Source organism: Ictalurus punctatus, chromosome 15 (assembly GCF_001660625.3).
Source record: "Ictalurus punctatus breed USDA103 chromosome 15, Coco_2.0, whole genome shotgun sequence".
Taxonomy (NCBI): Eukaryota; Metazoa; Chordata; class Actinopteri; order Siluriformes; family Ictaluridae; genus Ictalurus; species Ictalurus punctatus.
The window spans coordinates 482,264-501,706 of NC_030430.2; the positions used below are offsets into that span (position 1 = coordinate 482,264).

Here is a 19,443-nt window from a genome sequence, read left to right on the forward strand (position 1 = left end):
ACCTTCGCTGACTATCCCATGTCCCCAGGACGCACCCCATTTTATTCCCCCCACCACTCTCCTCAAGATTATGCACCCACCAGTCCTGTGAATTATCAATAAAATTACATATTACTCATACTAAGTCTCCCTCATGTTTATTTCATGTCATTTTTATCCACAACAACATTGTCTGGTGCCAGGTCACCAATATGATAAATCTGGCCATATACACATTGGAGTCCTGGGTTGTGGGTGGTAGTTCCAGCCCTACACAAAAGTGACCATGCCGTTTTGCATTGAGATGCAGAACTATTTATTTTCTTAAGATTTGGACACCATATATTCTCATTGGGAGCTCAGAGCCCCAAAAGGTTTAACTCAAGAGTGGTGATGGGTACTATTATGCACTGTCTATTGCATTTTTCACCAAAGAGCCATTTTTTACATTTTGGTTAATGCATTTTTTCGAAAGAGCCATTGCAAAAACTGATATTTTACTATTATAAAAGCACACGGTTTTTCAATAATAAATTTCAATAACAATTACTTTATTTAGGTCCATAGACAACTTAAAAACAAACAAATATGCAACAAACAAAGCTAACATTGCAATATGGAATTAATTTTATAGGCCTTTCACGTTGAGGTCTTTTTTTTTGTATACAAGACATAGGATCACAACCACTGGTTTACTGGGTCTTATTTAATATATAAAATGAAAGAGAAGAGATATTTCTGTCTTTTATCTCTATATATTAAAATGAAAAAATACAGTTTGCACTGTAAGCATTGTTTGTAGCCATGTAACATCAAGTAACATCAGGTAACACTGAACACAATCCACCATGTGAGTTTTTAAAATAAAGGGGGTTCGATTCCCACCGTGGCCCTGTGTGTGTGGAGTTCGCATGTTCTCCCCGTGCTGCGGGGGTTTCCTCCGGGTACTCCGGTTTCCTCCCCCAGTCCAAAGACATGCATGGTAGACTGATTGGCGTGTCTAAAGTGTCTGTAGTTTATGAACGGGTGTGTGAGTGTGTATGTGATTGTGCCCTGTGATAGATTGGCACCCTGTCCAGGGTGTATCCCGTCTTGTACCCCACGATCCCTGGGATAGACTCCAGGTTTCCCCGTGACCCTGAAAAGGATAAGCAGTATAGAAGATGGATGGATGGTTAGCACTGATTTGAATTCAACAAACCGTCATGTAAACTTTTTTTTTTTTTCGAAGAGGTAACTGTGTCGTTTCATAAAAATGAATGTTTTACATTGTAAAGGGACTTCAGTTCCCAGCATGCTCCACGGCAGCGTACACGTGATGTCACTCTAAGTATAAATGGATCTCGTGCAGCGTTTCATCCCCTATTGTTAGGTTGTAAGGAACTGTAGCAGCGCGGATGATCCCCGGTGCTCTGGCAAAGAAGAAATCATTATTGTTCTAAAACAACACCTTCCGCGCTGGCTAACGATATTAACATTTGATTTTACTTGAGGACATCGGTGTTTAAGACGCCCATTAAAAAAAAAAGAAAAAAAAAGAAAAGAAAATGGACTCGAACTGGCCTGCTCTCGGTTTGGTCTATTTGAATACAGCTAGCTCTTTGCTAAAGCCAGCTTCTTCATCGTTTGTTGGCTGCATGTTCTCGTGAAAGTGTTACCTTTTTAGTTTAGCTGACCAAGATTATTGTCCTTCGTTCTATTTCCGTTTTTAAAGAACTCCACCGATTGTCAGCACCATTTAAGTCATCGCCTCATATACCCGTATCACAAAATAAGTGAAATACCACCTCAACAGCGCACAGTCATGCATTTTAATCGCTTTGTTATAGCCTAATATGTCTAAATGTTGCTGCTTAGAGAACCGGCGTCTCTTTTCTGACGAGACCGCTTTCTCTGGGCTGAAGTCGCCTTTGTCTCTCATCTGCTAACCTTGTGGACCACCGGTGAATTTTGCTAACAATATTCCAGAAGGAGGAAATAACGACGACCCGAGCAGCTCACTGTCTGAAAGGCTTTCTGTTTGTATCCAAGGTAAGGACTCGGATTAGGTTTGGGTTTCACCCTGTCTTGGCTTCTATAACCCAGGAAAAGAATCACGGATTCGATGGCCATCAGCCTGAATGTTCTGCACGCAAATAAATATCTGCCTTGTCATAGCCCGCTGCGCTCATATCCTGCGACTGATGCCACTAGCTACAGTTTGGGGTTAAAGCAGAATTCAGCTGGAGACTCGTTTCTTTTCTCGCATCCTCACTGGCTTTCTCAGCTATTGTGTAGCCCTTGCTGCTTGCCACCATGTTGGACCGCGTTCAGTTCTCAGCTGTAGGGGTTTTAAAAACACATTTCCACAAATGCGCCCTATTGTGAAATGTGGATGAATTCTGCGAAGTTGTTCGGCGTGACGTCATCAGCGTGTCTGGTTGGCTGGAGGAAAGCGTGACGTGTTCATGCAATAAACACACACGCACACTAAAGTCATAATTACCAGTCTAATTCTTCTCTTCACTTGGTCTGGGATGTGTTCAAAGAATTTGGATATATTGCAGCATCTCAGACTAGTTTCCACGTAAACCCAGTTTGGGGTAGATGTATATTTTTCAGGGTGGACATATTTGGCATTTACTGTAACGGTGCTTTTAGTCAGTAGCAGAAATTGGGAATGTAGTCTAGGAAGAAGATTTAAGACTTTGATGCATCACCTGTTCCTGTGACACTGTCATCGTATTTGCCTTGTAAATTATTACACACCTGAATATACATGTATAGAAGGGGACGCTATAAGAGTTTGAACGTTATTTGATTTTGACAATGATCAGATCATTAAAGTTGTCATGTAAACTGTATGGTACCCTAGATTAGACTTGCCATGGTATATGGTCATACTGGTTATTCTGGTTAAGAGGGATGATACCAGTGTGAAATTTATGAATTATGAATGAAACTTATTGATATAGGAACTGTTAAGTATCGTAACAAATAGAACTGCCTTAAACAATGTATAGTCACCTGATGAAGTTTGCGACTCAGGCTAAATTAAATGAACACATTGAAAGTTATTTACAACATCGCATGCACGCTGCAAGAAGACTTTGTTTAACTGACAGGAATAATTGTGCGAAGTCAGAGGGGCAACACAAATGTGTGTAAAATAAACAGAATTCTGCAAGGCTATCTATCTAGCCATGTTTAGAAGACAAAACCTAGACTATTATTGAAATGATAAAAAATACTTAATTCCTAAATAAGGAGCCCTACTGTACATGGGCTATATTTGTTGTTTGGTGTGTTCGTTTTATACAAAGGCTATGTTTGCTGTTTGTGAAGTTCCCTGATGTGGGGACAGGCAAACCTAGATTATGTGGGGGCCTCAGGCAAAAATAGGCCTAAATTGTTACGCAAGTGCATATATTTTGCACAGGGAAAAAAAAAAAAAAAAAAAAAAAATATATATATATATATATATATATATATATATATATATATATATATATATATATATATATATATATATAAAACACATACATACACACACACACACACTTTTTTTGTCAACTCACTTCATTTAAATCTTTCAATGGTGTACTGGCGCTTTAATTCTGCAGGAGCAACGCGTATATTAAAAAAAAAATAAAATTGGACTCGACGCAGAAACTCCCGCTTCACTGCTACAGTGTCCGGTGTAAAATTGATCAGTGCAGAGATTACAGACTGCAGTTTTGTCATCATTTCACACAAGAAACATCATCTTTACACACAGCATGAAATCCATGTGTTTTCCTGCCCTTTTTTGATTAACAGGATATAATCGCCCTGATCATCGGATGTTTTTAAACCATTGGCCGATAGCGTGATAATTTGCCTTTATCGGCCGATACCGATTATTGGCCGATACATCAGTGGATCGTGTGTGTATGTATGTGTACATGTATTCTTTTCAGTCTTAAGTTTATATTTGTAACAGTCAGTCTGTGGATTTTATTTTAAATAAATGGGAAAAATGGTACTGAAAGTTTGCCCCCTATCCGATTAATCGAAGAAAAAAAAAATCTGCCAGTTAATCGATTATGAAAATAATCATTAGTTGCAGCCCTAATACAAATACAATAAACCTCAATGTTCAGTGTTTGAAGTCTGCTCCTCTTAAATATATTTAAAGCTGCACTATAAGACATTTTCCACTGTCATGGTTCTGGGCTGGAGTCAGTTCTCGAACCGCTGTGTGTATATTGTGTATATATCTGAATAATCTCATATAGGATGTGATTGGGTGAGTTCATTTTCCCGTCAGATGCAAAGCGCTTTAGTTTAATGGTGTTCATTACTGATGCTCTGATCAGGATTTTTACAGCCAGCGCTGATCCAGATACCAATCTTTTTTATTTAAACTTTAATCAGGAAGACTGTCATAAACAGTTAAATGTAAGCTCTCTGCTCATGGTCACTGTTAATTGAATTAAAATAATAGCAATGAGAAATACTGTTGGTCAATTGCTAAATAAACAGCATAAAATATTTATTTTTAAATATCTTAAACAAAGAAAGAGTCCTAATTAAAAGTAGACTAACACAAACATGATCCATCTTAGGAAAAAGGCTAATAGCCTTCTAAAGAAATTGCGAACTAAGCTATGGTATTAAATGCAACCCAAAGTAATGAAACATTATTTTATTTGTCATTGTATTTATATTTTATGAATTTATTAGATTTTTTTTTTATATTAAGTTAGTTATTTATAACTAAGCACATTTTCTGTCTTTTCTTTTGATTTGCATGATCAAAACATGAAAACTGTAATTGACTTTTCTAGTGATATCTGGCAACCGTGAGTTTAAATGAAGTGAATGCCCTGTCTATTAGAGTTAGTAAATAGAGAGCAGCAGTGTACTGTATGTTTACAGACTGAACAGTTGCTACTCTTGATTATGATTAGTGAGGAATTATTTAATAAAGACATTTGCATTAAAACCCCCATTGTAGCATTAGCATTATTATTAATTTACTCGCACCCAACACCACTGTGTCTACACGAGTATGTCATAGTTGCAGGTTCAGTCATTTTGAGGTTCTCTGCTTCTCTGCAGTATTTACACACTTGTTTGGTTGACTGACGTGATGAAAAGCAGTGTGAAAGTAACTGCTGCGCGGTGTAGCTGTATTTTGGACTTCCAGTAGTTTTTATTCCGATTGTATTATACAACTCCGAACAGGTCACTCACACCAGTGCGCCTAAATATTTATTCACATTCACACAAAGTACTTTTCAGTTGCAAATGCGAGTGAAATGGTCGCACTGTAGAGCCCTGATTGATAATGATCGTTTTTCACACGTGGCAATAAGAAAAGATAATTGGGGATAGGGGCTTGGGGCCCAGAGTACAAATTAGCCAGGGGGCCCAGAAACCCTAGCAGCGCCCCTGAGTTGAGCAGTGTAAATTCTTTTGACATGTGGTATTCATGTTGCACCATGATGAATAATTCGCTACATATTTCTTTTTAAATGCTGCCTATTTCCATTTATGTATAATTAGCCAGATTTGATGGTAATATTTGCCTACCGGCAGTCCCGCACTAACATGCACTTATTTTCAAACACTTTTGTAACATCTTAAATTTTTATTACATGTGTCGTGTGTTATCGGAGTCCTTCGCATTAGAATAAGATGGTGAATTGTTAATGTTGAATTTGGATTTGCAAGGATTACATATGCCTGGATCAGGTAGCGTTGCATGTTATGTAATGGTTTCTTGTACTGTTGATATAACACGTTGTACTGATATAAGGTCTCCTTACAGTGACATGTTTGTTAGTTTAGTTCAATTACAGTCTCTTTGCAACAGTGTGGTTTGAGTGACTTATTTCTTTTCTGAACTGTGGACTGTTGAATAGAATAAATTAGTGTCAATATACAAGTGTATATACTATATACTGTGTGTTATGTACAGTATATGCACTATATACCCACACCATCATACTGAGGGTATGGCCTGTTCAAACGGAGGTGGACCAGAAAGCCTGCAACACTACTGACTGGAAAGCAGATGTAGGCACTTTAGGAATATAATTCAGCCTAGGATACAGGAAAGCTTTGGCTAATCCAGGAGTAAAGTCAAGGCAGGAATGGGCAACAGAGAGAGCTTGTAAATCTCCTAATCGCTTGAGAGATGTCATGGTCAGCAGAAGAGCGACCTTTTAGAGTCAGAAGCTTCTCAGAGGCTGACTCTAAGGGCTCAAATGGGGCACCTGACAGACCTTCCAGGACCACAGAAAGGTCCCAGAAAGGTATGCGTGGTCTGCAGATGGGCCTCAGCCGCCTGACACCACGCATGAACCTTGAAGTTAGAGGATGTTGCCCCACAGAGGCTCCATCAATAGGGGCGTGGCTGATGGAAATGGCGGCCATACAGACCCTGATTGGTGGAGGAGCCAACCCCACTGAGAAACATCCTTATAAGAACTCCAGGACTGTAGCTATTGCACAGTTCACTGGATTTAGCTGACATTCCTCACACCACAAGACAAAAATTGCCACTTGAGCACATACAATTTCCACGTTGATCGTGAAATAGCATTCAACATGAATCTATGGGCCGGTGCCCCTCAGGGGCCAGACCTACAGTTTTCATACTTCCAGCGGCCGCTGGTGATGAATCACCCTTCCAGCTTGAGACAGTAGATCCTTGCGGATGGGAATCTCCCAAAAAGTGACTTCTAGCAGGGATATTATCTCTGAGGACCGTATTCGAGCTGGCCAATAAGGTGCTACAAGCAGCAGACCTAGACGGTCTTGGCAAACTCTTGCTAGAACTTGTGGGAGCAGAGCGATTGAGGGAAAAGCATATAGATGTGACCTTGGCCACGTGTACCATGGCGTCCGGCCCTAATGGTGCGGGAGGGGTGAGGGCGAACCACAGCGGGCAGTGTGTTGTCTCCTCGGAGGTGAACACATTCGGCCTTGGCCGAACCTCCACCATATGGACTCCACCACTTATGGATGGAGCCACCAATCCCTGGGCCTCAGCCCCTGCCTCAACAGGATGTCTGCCCCCACATTCCAGTTGCCCAGAATGTGCATTGCACTCAGTGACAAAAACTTTGCCTCTGCCCAGAGAAGAATTGGTTGCGCCTGCCTGAACAGGGGGCGCGAACATAATCCACCCTGGTGGTTGATGTATGAGACCACTGCTGTGTTCAAGCTCTGGACTGGACCCGGTAACCATTTCTATGGTAGACAGAACCCATAGAGACACATTTGGTAGTAGTTTCCATGCTGTCAGATGGTCTTTTAGTGACGTTAACTATTCCACATTCTATTGGAGGGAAAGCATGAGATTTTCGTTGCCCTGTGACTTTTGTGGATGCCCGGTTGAACTCGACACAACAGGGAAGGAACTGGCTGAATGCCGCTGTATGTTGAGCTCACTCAGCAGTTCTGCTAGGTAGGCCTGCAACACTGCCATTGTCTGCAGTGACCCACAAGCAAGACCCACTACTGCATACGCCTTGCCCACCAATGCCGCGGTGGCCTTACATGGCTTGGATGGCAAAGTCGGCCCCCCTAAATCACCTGCCTTTGATGGAGACGTGGCTCGCAAGTGCCTCCTCCACCTTCAGCGTAACTAAAGTCATTCCCCAAGATAGCCGAATAATCCGACATCATGGGGTTATAAATATAGCTTATGCATGGTTTTCCCTCAGAAGCCTGATATTTTGTCATGCACTTCTGGGGAAAAATGGGAGTTTTCTGAAGTGTGAGGGAGATTTTTCACTAGGAACAAAAGCTCATCCAGCCTTAGTAATCACTTCAAGCAGCTTTTTATATGCTTGAGAGCTGCTCAGTTTTTAGCACACCCTTCTGGCTCCTTGGAGTCAGAGAGGATTTTTTTTTCTTTTTCTTTCAACCCCACCCCCCCACTGGAGCAAGGCATAACATCCTTACTGAATTCTCTCTCACTCATACTTTTCTCCTTTTTATATATATATATATATTTTAAAATAGACAAAAGTAGAGATTTTTCTTTCTTTTTTGAAAGTCATTTTGCGAGTGTTACACTCACGACCGACATGCAGTCTGGAATGGAATGAACTTTTAAGGTAGGCGGTAATCTTCCACGGCCAGTGCCAACTGCTTTTCATTATGGATAGATGGATTTCTATTACTGTGAGAACAAATTAAGACATAAGACTTGTTTTATTTGTGAAGTGAAACATTCAAAAATTTTCAAAAAGTTCAATTTTCAAAAAGCTCAGGGCCTTAAACCCTCAAAGACCCCCTCGCAACGCCACTGGTTTTGTGTAAGACATGCTGTTAGCCGTTTCTGGTTATAGTTTGGTTCTAAACTCAAAAAAGAAACGTCCCTTTTTCAGAAGACTTTTAAAGATTTTTTTCAAATCCAAATAAGCTTTACAGATCTTTATTGGAAAGGGTTTGAACAATGTTTTTCATGCTCATTCAACGAACCATAAACAACTATTGCACATGCACCTGTGGAACAGTCCTTAAGACACTAACAGTTTACATGTGGGAGGCAATTAAGGTCACGGTTACGATAACTTGGGACACGAAAGAGACCTTTCTACTGACTCTAAAAACTGAAGAAACATAAAACATAAGAAAGATGCCTAGGGTGCCTGCTTACCTGCGTGAGTATGCCATAGGCCTGCTACAGGGAGGCATGAGTACTGCAGATATAGCTAGAGAAATAAACTGCAATGTTTGTAATGTAAGGCCTAAGACAGTTCTACAGGGAGACTGGAGGGACAACTGATTGTTCTTGCAGTGGTAAACCACATGTAACCATGCGTCCCCTTAGATGTGATCGAGAACTTGAGAATGCCTTGGTTTAAGAGTGGGGTAACATCTCACAGCAATAACTGAACAAATCTGGTGCAGTTCATTAAGATGAGATGCACTGTAGTATTTACAGCAGCTGGAGGCCACACCAGATACTGACTGTTACTTTTAATATTGATACCCCCCCCCCCAATAAATAAATAATTCACAGCATCTTTCAACAATGCCATTAACATCTCATATTTAATGTTAATAGTTATGGGTTTGAAGAAAACTGGTATTGTGTGTGCAGTTAAAGGCTGCCTTAACTGCCACAAATGAAAAATTTTCTTAGACTATGTGCGTTTTAACCATAAACCACACACCAGAGCCAAATGTGGATATGGGATGTCGTATGATCTCCAGCTGTCTCCTAAACATTAAGAAGCTAATCAGCTTTGGTTAAACGTTTTGAAAAAGCAACTACTGAAGTGACCGTACATTTGCTCTTTTGACTTTCGTCTACAGAAACCCATCAGAGGAGCTCTGATGCTCCAGTGAAAACTCTGGTGGCCTCTTGTGAGGAGAATACACAAATGTAAGTTAAACTGTGTGTGAACAAAGGTAAATATTATGGAGATTAGATAGTTGTTAATAGCCAAGTGATGTCTAGTGTCCCTAAACAGCAGCTGATTCACGCAAGGATAAAGTTATTTCAGGAGTTCTTTGTTGAGATAACCATGAGACTGGCTAACTAACAAACTAACATTAGCTGTGTTTGTTTGTAACAGTAGCTTATAGATTCAAAGAGCTATGCTCATAGTTCATAATTAGCAGCCAATAAATGTGAATAAAAGTAGATGTTTTCTGTGTATATTTCTGCTTGAGTTAAACTACAAAAATACTTGGAAATCAAAGCAGTTAATGCAGCTAATGAACAATTTCTAATAAAGAAACCCAAGTGACTGCAGACAGAAATTAGCTGCTCATGTCTTTCCCCCACACATGTCTCATTAACATAAAAAAACAACTACTATTATTACAGCTAATGGACAGTCTCAACATTAACCAGAGCAATTTTGGAGTCTCGATCTCAAACCCTCTAGTGCCACCAACTTTTTATAGTTGCACTCACTTTTATGCTAATAACTTTTGAACCATAAGGGCTGGAAACAAGATTATTTTTCCTATAATTCCTTGGCTCAAGATAATTTTCTGCCATTTAGAATTTTCCGAAAAACCTACTTTTTCGAACTCCTAGGCGGATCGTTCGATTTTCATACAAATTTATTCAGATGATCTTCAAAAGCTTTTTGAGACTGTTCTCGTATAGCACGTCAACGAATTCAATGAAGACCATGCCAAAATGGATGTGAGGCTGTATCTCTGAAACAGTTTGGCGTATTAAGACAAAACTTGCTGTCATCACAAGCATGGTCTGAGGGTACCTGCACAGTTTGAGTGCAGTGACACCTAGTGGTCATGAGATATGAAAAATGGATAATTTTGCTTATACCTTCCGAGATTTGACTCATTGCATTCGGTATGGCGTACAAAGTCGAACGGCACCGATTTTTCCATGTTGGCCATTTTGAGTGTCGGCCATTTCAAATTTTGTAGTAAAATGTTATATTTTACGAACGCATTGGCCATTACAAAACTCTGTATGTGTAATCGGCACCATTCTCTGAAGGTACTCAAGAATTTTCAAGACAGCGCCACTTTGTGGTCAAAAAGTATAATGAAATTTTTAAAAAGTCTAATAACTTTTGAATAATTTTGCCTATTGTAATGATCGTGGTCAGTGATGCCAATTATGCCATAGTTGGTCAAACTTGGTGTCTGCCATGCATCTGTTTGTTCACACAAAACTTCTGAGGTCATATGCCAGTGGTTGGGAACCTATGGCTTGTGAGCCACACGTGGCTCTTTGACAAAAATCATGTGGCTCACCAGGTGTCTCACCCTTTACCAACAAATGATCATTAAAACACATCACTAGAGATCAGTTTCCTGCAGAAAATGCAAAGTCAATTACAATTCCTTTCTTGTACAGCCTACTGAAGTTAATGAGAAGTCAGTTTACAATAGTATATTTGAAGTTGTTCCAGCCATTGTATGTATGCAGTGCTGTGCGCGAGTGTCATGATGCCAATCAATGGTAAACCACTTATGTTTCTATGGTAACTTCTCACGCTCAGATTCAAGCAGCTACCTAGCTAGTTTGTGGAGATGGTGAAAAGAAAGTATTCAAAGGAGCATAGAAAATTTAAAAGTGACTGGACTTAAACATATGCTTTTATTGAAAGCTCTGGTGCTCTGCTGTGTCTGATTTGCACAGAACGTGTTGCCTCATTTAAAAAATCACATGTTAAGAGACATTTTGAAATCCACAATGCAGGTTTTGTAGCAAAGTACCCAATGGGCAAAAGCTGAAGGAACGTAAACTGCAAGCGTGGACAGGGGCAACTGGAAGCCTGAATGCTGCCAGCCTTGCCGGCTCATTGGAGATTGTAAGACAAGGAAAACGTTTTACTAACTGAGGATATGTAAAGTTGTGCATGTTGAGTATGGTAACTGAACTGTCTGTGGATTTCCCAAACAAGGAGAAAATCATTCAGTGCGCCTGTCATCTCGAACAGTGCATGACCTAGCTGTCATGATGGCATGAGATAGAGAGGGAAAAGCTATCGTCATGAAACTAGGTTTGGTAGGGACCCAGATGCAATTTAAAATGTGCTACTGGGGTCATTATTCATATTTTTGCTTAGATAAACAATCATATATCTTTGAAAATAAAAGGCATAGTGAAAGTTCTTGCTTGTGCTGAGTCCCTGGCTCAAACCATTTAAATTGGCTATTTTAAACATTTAGTCCCGCCCACTCCAATTTACCATAATTTGCATAATATGCTAAACCTACTTTTCCAAACTACTCCAAGGTCGAGAGTGTGAACCTCAATAATTGTCAAAAACATTGGTTTCTGAACAGTATGACTACTACATGCCAATCAATCCAAGTGGGGTGGATTCTGAGGTGATCTGCAGAGTTTGGGGCATGACTTTTGAAAAGGGGTAGAGTTGAAATAGCCATTTCTCAGCAACCAAAAGTCAATTTGAGCTGAAATTTGGTGTGCTGAGTCAATCTGATATCTGTAACTAAATATTTAATCGCCACTGAAGTACTTCAAAAACTTCAGCTAATCAGCAGGCATTTTACACAACTAGCATTGAGGTATTGTTACAAAACTTGATAAGTATGTTCATCTATGGTCTCTTTTTGTTCTATGTCAAGAACCGGCCACTAGGAGAGAAATTGGCTAAGACCCCAAAGAGAATGTGTCTGTTTATTATTTGTGGCTATATTTATTATTTGGGGGCCAAGCACCAAAGGTGTGTAGACACCTTGTTTTTGTTGTTCTTGCTCTTCTTCTAGCCCATAGAACAATTTGGCACACTGATTGGGGAGGGTCTAAGGAACATTCTGACCAAATTTGGGCCAAGTGCTGCCAGATTTTGTTAAAATCTGTTTTCGCTACTCCTTCTAACAAGCCTCACAGAAGTTATCAAAGAATTTCGATTACTCCAAAGGTTTGCCTGTAATGAGCTAACAAATCTGACAGTGAAGCCGCCAAACAGGAAATGATGTATCTCAGCAATGACTTTGCTCACTGACACAAAACTTGGTAGACATTTTCAAGGCCAAGACCTGAGGCTATGTAACAAATTTTGTACCACTGTCACCTGTTGGTCAAAAGTAACAAAGTTACAATTACATGCTAAAAAATGCTTACATTTAACTGCCATTTTTGCTGCTACTCCTCCAAACAGTTTAACTTGTCCTGCCACATAGGACATAATGAACCATTTCATTATGAACTGAAAATATTTTGACACTTCTCATAATAACACAAAATCTCTTTTGGGCGATTGCTTCAGCAAAGCATCTCTCAATCCAAGTCAGTCGGACCCCCCCCCCCCCCCCCCCCGTCAATCAAAATGCTCCTTTCCGCTCCCCTCCTCCCTGCTGTATGTGTGCATACTAACACATACCTGGCTGCGTCAGAGCAGAGACACCCAGGCAGTTTGAGGATGCAACATTGTTTGAGGTAAGTAACATTAACCTCAACGGTTGTTGATTGTTTACATTCACTGCACACTATTACCATGACAATTGTATTTAATCTTGACAAAATGTAAGTCATTAGAAAGATTTAGGACTCTAGCATTGATATATGACCACTGTTTAAAAAAACAGCTACAGTGACAGTATTTTTAAAATATTTTAAGGAATACACATCAAACATGCAAAATCAAACTGGTAGTTATTGATATTTTTAATTAAGTAATGAGACATACAAATTCAATTGCATCTGTTTATTTGTTTGTGATCATAGGGCTTTGCCAAACAACCTCCAAAAGTGTGTGCATTTGGAGAAATATTGATCGATTGCCACATGCTTACTTCACATTTCTTTAGACAGAATCATCACTTAATTGTTAAATTGTGTGATCTGATTAGAGCTGCAACAACTAATCGATTGAAAATCGCTAATATTATGAAAATCGTTGTCAAAGAAACTCATCGATTAGTTGGTCTGCTCGTGGCACAGGGGAGATTTACTCATTGACGCGATTTCTGTTCAAAAACACGCTTTGAAAGTAAATACTAAAGTTGTGTCCCAAATGACGTACTGTACAATTACACTATGCACTGTGTGCTCTACCGTCTAGTGCATGAAAGGTAATATCTCAAAACACACTAGCGGTTTTTCTACTAAACCTGCGCATGGAGTATCGTATAATGCGCTCCCTCTGTCTCGATACTGGGATAAATTCACAGACAGATGATTTTGCTATAGATCTGTCAGTCATATTGTGTGTTCATAACTCCTACCTTCCGCAAGACGAAGATCCTGTATACAGTTCCATGTTCTGTCTTTGTACATGACTAACAGATAGAAACATTTCTACAGATGAAACATGAAGCCACTAAATGTACGATTACGACAATATATGGTTTGTATGTGTTTCATGCAATTTGTATTTTTATAAGAATAACATGCTAATATGAGAAATGCTAAGCAGGTGTAGTGTTTAGCTTAATCTACAAAGCTACAAATAATATATTTCTGCCTCATGATAAACTGCATATTCTACTTAACTAAAATAAGAGTATAGTGTGCTCCAAATGCACCTTTTATTTTCATTTATTTGGCTAATTGTGGTTACCTTCATTTTCAGGTCAAATCAGATCTTCGCAACGGGTTGCAAGGAGAACACCTGGCTGCCTGCTATCAATGGGCTTTTGAATGGGAAATTCAACTACAAAAGGGCATTAGAATGTTTTTTCTCAAATCCAAGGAAAATTAAATGTACAAATTCAGGGTGCAATGTTTGCCAATAGGGATGTAGGGAAAGTCAGTCAGTACCATGTCTTCCTCATCCAGTATATATTTTTTATTTTCTGAAAAAATAAACCAGTTCAACACAGGTAACTACTCTTGCTTCAATTATTTTGTCTCAAATGTATGCTCTAATCAATTTTGTGTTCTGACCATTTGTGAATCCTGTTAAACTCTCATTTGCCATGCTTTGTGGGTGTGACATTATAAACCATGTGAAAAACATTGAAGTAAAGTGGTGGAGCATATTCATCTAGATATCAATAGTGGTAGTTTGACAGTTGTCCAATGAGCTTATCCTAAGACTGGCTTAGTGCAAATAGTGTCCCAGCACAGTGATGAGCTGTTGTACAGTGTTATCGCAGTTGGTATAAACAACCTCCTGTACTGCTCCTTTCTATTTTGCGTGTCCTCTTTTCCACTACCACCTTGAAACTAGCCAGAGAGCACCTCAAGATCGAGCTAGCTTTCTTGATCAGTTTGTTGAGGTTTTTTGCATCTCCAGCTGTAATGCTGCCTCCCCAGCATACTGCTGCAAAGAAGGCTGCACTGGCTACCACAGACTGGTAGAAGATTTCTAAAATCCTGCTGCGAACATTAAAGGACCTGAGCTTCCTCAGAAAGTAGAGTATGTTAATCCCTTTCTTGTATGCAGCCTCTGAGTTGACCTTCCAGCTTGTTGTAAAGATGGACACCAAGGTATCTGTAGGTGTCAACTTGTTCACTGTCCTGATCTATGATGGTAATGGTGTTAGTTGTGGTCCTCTTCCTCCTGTAGTCCACCACCATCTACTTGGTCGTGGCCACACTGAGGAGCAGATGATTCCTTCCCACACCTCTCAACAAAGTTGTTGACCAGGTCACTGTACTCCTTCCTGTACATCCCTTATGCACCCGACCACCACCGAGTCATCAGAAAATTTCTGAAGATGGCGGAGATCTGACCTGTACTGAAAGTCTGTGGTGTATAGGGTGAAGAGGAGGGGGGAGAACACAGTTCCCTGTGGTGTTCCAGTGCTGCTCAGCAGGCACTCAGACAGGCAGGCTCCCAACCGCACAAACTGGGGTCTGTCCGATAGGTAGTCAGTGACCAAGGAGATCATGGACATGTCTACCTGCATTCTTCTCATCTTATCTCTCATCAGATGTTGGATGGTGTTAAATGTACTCAGGAAATCAAAGACAGTGATTGTCATTGTGGTGGTGTTGTAGACCAAATCGGAGTGGGCCCTTTGAAGTAGATATATGACCACATCATCCACGCGTACCTGTGGCTGGTAAGCAAACTGCAGGGGGTCCAGCAAAGAACTGACTTGTGGTCTTGGATAGAACAGCATCAGTTTCTCCAGGACGTACATGTGATGTGAGGGCTACTGATCTATAATCATTCAGGGTAGAAGTTGTATTCTTCAGAACTGGAACCAGGCAGGATGGTTCATAGCACTGGCATAGCTCTTGTACCTTCTCTAGTAGAAGGCTCATGCTGAAGTTGTGCTGGAAGATCCCACACAGCTGGTTAGTGCAGATCTTCAGTGCTCTGGGATTGATTCCATCAGCCCCTGCAGGTTTCCACTTCTCCAACTATCTCTTCAGCTGGCTGGTAGTGACAGATAGGTGGTGGGGAGTTAGAGATGTGGGGGGGGGGATAGAGGTGTTAGTCCTCTGAAGAAGGACTGTGTGATGAGGTGGGGTGAATGGTTGTGAGATGAGCAGGGAAGAATTGGTGTGGATGACTGGGTGGGAAAGGATGTTTGATCTTGATTTGGGGGGGGGGGGTTAGGAAAGAGTGGTGGTGAGGGAATGGAGGAGATAATGTGAGAGTGCATCGTGCTGAACTTATTGAACAAATTCAGCTCGTTGGCACTTTCTAGGTTGCCCCCCACAGGTTATGGTCTTGCCTGGAAGCTTTTGCCCAAACCTCCTTTGCTTTGTTCTGCTGAAGCATACTCTCCAGCTTCCTTCTGTTGGCTTCTTGTTCTCCCTCAGTCTCGCCTTCAACTCTTTCTCCAAGGTTGTGGTTAGACCTTCCCAGTGGGGGCAGAGCAGAGGACGTGTATGCACACTTGCATAGAGGAGATCCAGTGTTCTGATTTCTCTGGTACCACTTGACAAACTGGTGAAACTTTGGTAATGTAGTGGAGAGTAACACATGATTAAAATTCCCAGAAATGACAACAAAAGAGTTCAGATGCTGAGTTTGGAGTCTTGTCATAGCAGAGTGTATGACATCACACGCTGCTTCTCTGTCGGCTGCCGGTGGGATATAAACAGTAAACATAATGGCAACCGTGAATTCCCTCGGCAGATAATACAGATGTAAACCGACAGCCAGTAATTCAACATTAGCGCAACGGTGACGCTCCTTCACAGTAACATGTCCTTGATTAAACCGTCTGTTATTTACAAACACTGCGACCACTCCACAGTTCCCAGTCAGCTGTGTCTAAACTTTGGTACAATTATAAACTAAATGGGAAGGTTCTAAAAGGAAAACATACAGGTATACCAAGGAAGATGGAAAATGTCAGGATGGAAAACTCAAAGCAATATGCCTTGAAAATAGAAAATCCGCAACAAAACAAATGAAAAACAAATTGGCCGAGACAGGAGTCAATGTTTGTGATAGGACTGTAAGAGATCGGCTGAATGAAATAGGATTTACGTATAAAAAGAATATCAGCATTAACAGGTAAACAGAAGAAAACAAGGTTACAGTGGGTTGAAGAGAAGTAATCATGGAGTGTGGCTGATTGGATGAAAGTGATATTCAGTGAATCACGAATCTGCATTGGCCAAGGAGATGATGCTGGAACTTTTGTCTGGTGCCGTTCTAATGAAACATATAAAGATGAATGCCTGAAGAAATCAATCAAATTTCCCCACTCATTTATGAAATGTGGTTGCACGTCGGGTAAAGGACCAGGAGACACCTTAACAGTCAATGCACAAGTGTACACATGGATACTTTTACTAAATTTTGGATACTTTTCTCATTCCATTGATGGAAAATAGGTTTGGTGGTGATTAAGTAATTTTTCAGGATGATAATGCATCTTGCCACAGAGCAAGAGTGTTGAGAACTTTTCAGAAAGGCATATCATCTCAATGACATGGCCAGCAAACAGTCCAGATCTCAATCTGATTGAAAATTTATGGTGGAAGTTTAAAAAATTGGTCCAATGCAAGGCTTCATCCTGCAAAGCTGATCTGTCAACCACTTCCAGAAAGTTGAACCAACTTGATGGAGAATATTGTTTTTCATTATTGAAGTCCATGCCTCAAAGAACTCGGGTCGTTATAAAAGCCTGAGGAGGGCAACAAAGTACTCATTGTTAATTAATTTATTTATTTATTTTTTGATGATTCCATAATTTTTTCCTCAACATTGAGTGATTCCATATTTTTTTCCTCTACTGGAAAAAAAACATGCCATTAATTAAAACAACTTAATTTGTTTCATGAAGCCAGAATGTTTGGCTGTTAAATAAAAATTGTTTTGTGTCATATCTGTGATATGTTTATTTGCTACAAAATAAAAAAACCCGGGTAAACATCCTGTAAGTGTGGTTATTCCATAATTTTTGCCAGGGGTTGTTCACATGTGAAATATCAAAACGCTTGGCTCAATGAGGAGAATTGCATTATGGGTATTCTAGTGACATCAACTTTACAAGTACTGGCACCCTATTTACAGTCGTGAAAAACTAAGCACCCTCCATGGAAACTGTTGGCTTTTTTGACAGGTTTGGAAAAGCAAACATTTGATCATCTTTGAAACAGTGCCTATTAATTAAGTTCATATTAATTAATATTAGATTTTTCAGTCATTTTTACAACAAATATCAATAGATGGGATGTTCTTCTGGAAAATGTAAATACACCCTTGGCCTCAGAAGCTTGTATTGCCCTCTTTAGCAGGAATAATGTCTTGTGGGCGTTTTGCATAATTGTCCGCCAGGCTTGCTGGAAATTTGACCACTCTTCCATGCAATATTCTTTCAGTTGCAAGATTTTCGAGGGTTTTCTTGCATGTACTGCCTGTTCCAAGTCCCTCCAACATTTCCATGGGATTTTACTAGGACATTCCATAACCCTCTATTTTTTTCTTTTTGAGACATTCTTTGTTGGATTTGCTAGTGCGCTTAGGATAACTATCTTGTTGAAAGGTCCACTTTCGGTTCAACTTCAACTTTCGGACAGATGACCTCACATTATCTTCAAGCACTCTTTGATATGATGCAGAATTCATAGGTGAATCAATGAATGCAATTTGTCCAATCCCTGAGGAAGTGCAGCAACCCCAAACTATAACATTTCCACCACCGTGCTTCACAAATTAGTATGAGGCGCTTTTCCTTAAAAGCTGTTTTTGGTCTGCGTATCAAATCAAGCAGTTCCTAAACTTACAGCCAGTCACTATAGAGTGGCGCAGGGGTGACATAATTTTGTATGCCAAAACCCGGAAACGAGTTAGCATTTTAGCCCTTCCAGTTCCATTCCAAAGTCAATGGGTTTTTGAATGGGATTTTGGTTAAAAACCTGAAATAAGGTATGTGGTGAACACAAGCTCAAAATATTTTTATGTTTTATTCTGTGACACAAAATACACCAGTAAAAAACCACTCATAATTTTTTCTTAAGCTTTTACGTGTATTGAAAAAGGCAGTTGCTAACTGTCATGTAATGAGGGTTTAGGACGGATGCAAGTGCAGATAAGAGCTTTATTGAAGAGAGGCAGACAAATCCAAAATGTGAGACAATAGCATGGTCCAAAACACGCAAAAGGGCATAAACTAGCTTAAACAAGAATCAAACAACGAGGTAGAGAACAAGATCGAAACTATGAACAAACGCTTGGTACACTGAAAACTCACGCATACTTCGCATCGAACAATGAGACACGAGGGGTTTGAATGACGAACGTAATCAAGTGTGAACACAAAATAGCTGAGACTAATGATGACACATAAGGGAACAACCAATGACGATGCAGGGGCAGAGACAGAACAGAAATCATAACAAATGCACATGTAGAAAGTAAACAAAGTCAATGTCACTAAAAAACCCAGAAGCGTGCGCTCTCGTGCTGCAAGCTTCGCTTAGGGTTTCAGAATGTGCTGCGTGCTCCAGCGCTTGTGCAAGGGTAAATCATGACACTAAAAAGTTGCTAAATGAGACATTGTCGGGGACAATAAACGTCATCATGCCGAACAGGAAAAACTTTGCAGATAAACTGATTCATCCACAGATTAAATCCATATTATGGAAAATGTTTTTAAATCAAGTTT

The 19,443-nt window shown here is 40.1% G+C and overlaps 1 protein-coding gene and 1 long non-coding RNA gene across 3 annotated transcripts in view; one reads left to right on the forward strand and one right to left on the reverse strand.

The window, feature by feature from the left end:
* Positions 1 to 498: 498 nt before the first annotated feature.
* LOC128635122 (uncharacterized) lies at positions 499 to 1,383 on the reverse strand. The gene is made up of 2 exons (XR_008398004.1): positions 1,248 to 1,383; positions 499 to 1,117 (listed from the first exon to the last, which is right to left on the reverse strand). It is a non-coding gene; the product is annotated as an uncharacterized LOC128635122 (long non-coding RNA).
* A 491-nt stretch (positions 1,384 to 1,874) lies between these two features.
* Positions 1,875 to 19,443, forward strand: part of csrnp2 (cysteine-serine-rich nuclear protein 2) — a 32,943-nt gene continuing 15,374 nt past the window's right edge. Inside the window, exons 1-2 of one of the 2 annotated variants that reach the window (XM_017486581.3) lie at positions 1,883 to 2,010; positions 9,280 to 9,349. The gene's annotated coding sequence lies outside the window, so the exon portion shown is untranslated. Of the gene's footprint in view, positions 2,011 to 9,279; positions 9,350 to 19,443 lie in introns of both variants that reach the window. The other variant, XM_017486579.3, reaches the window with a different exon arrangement.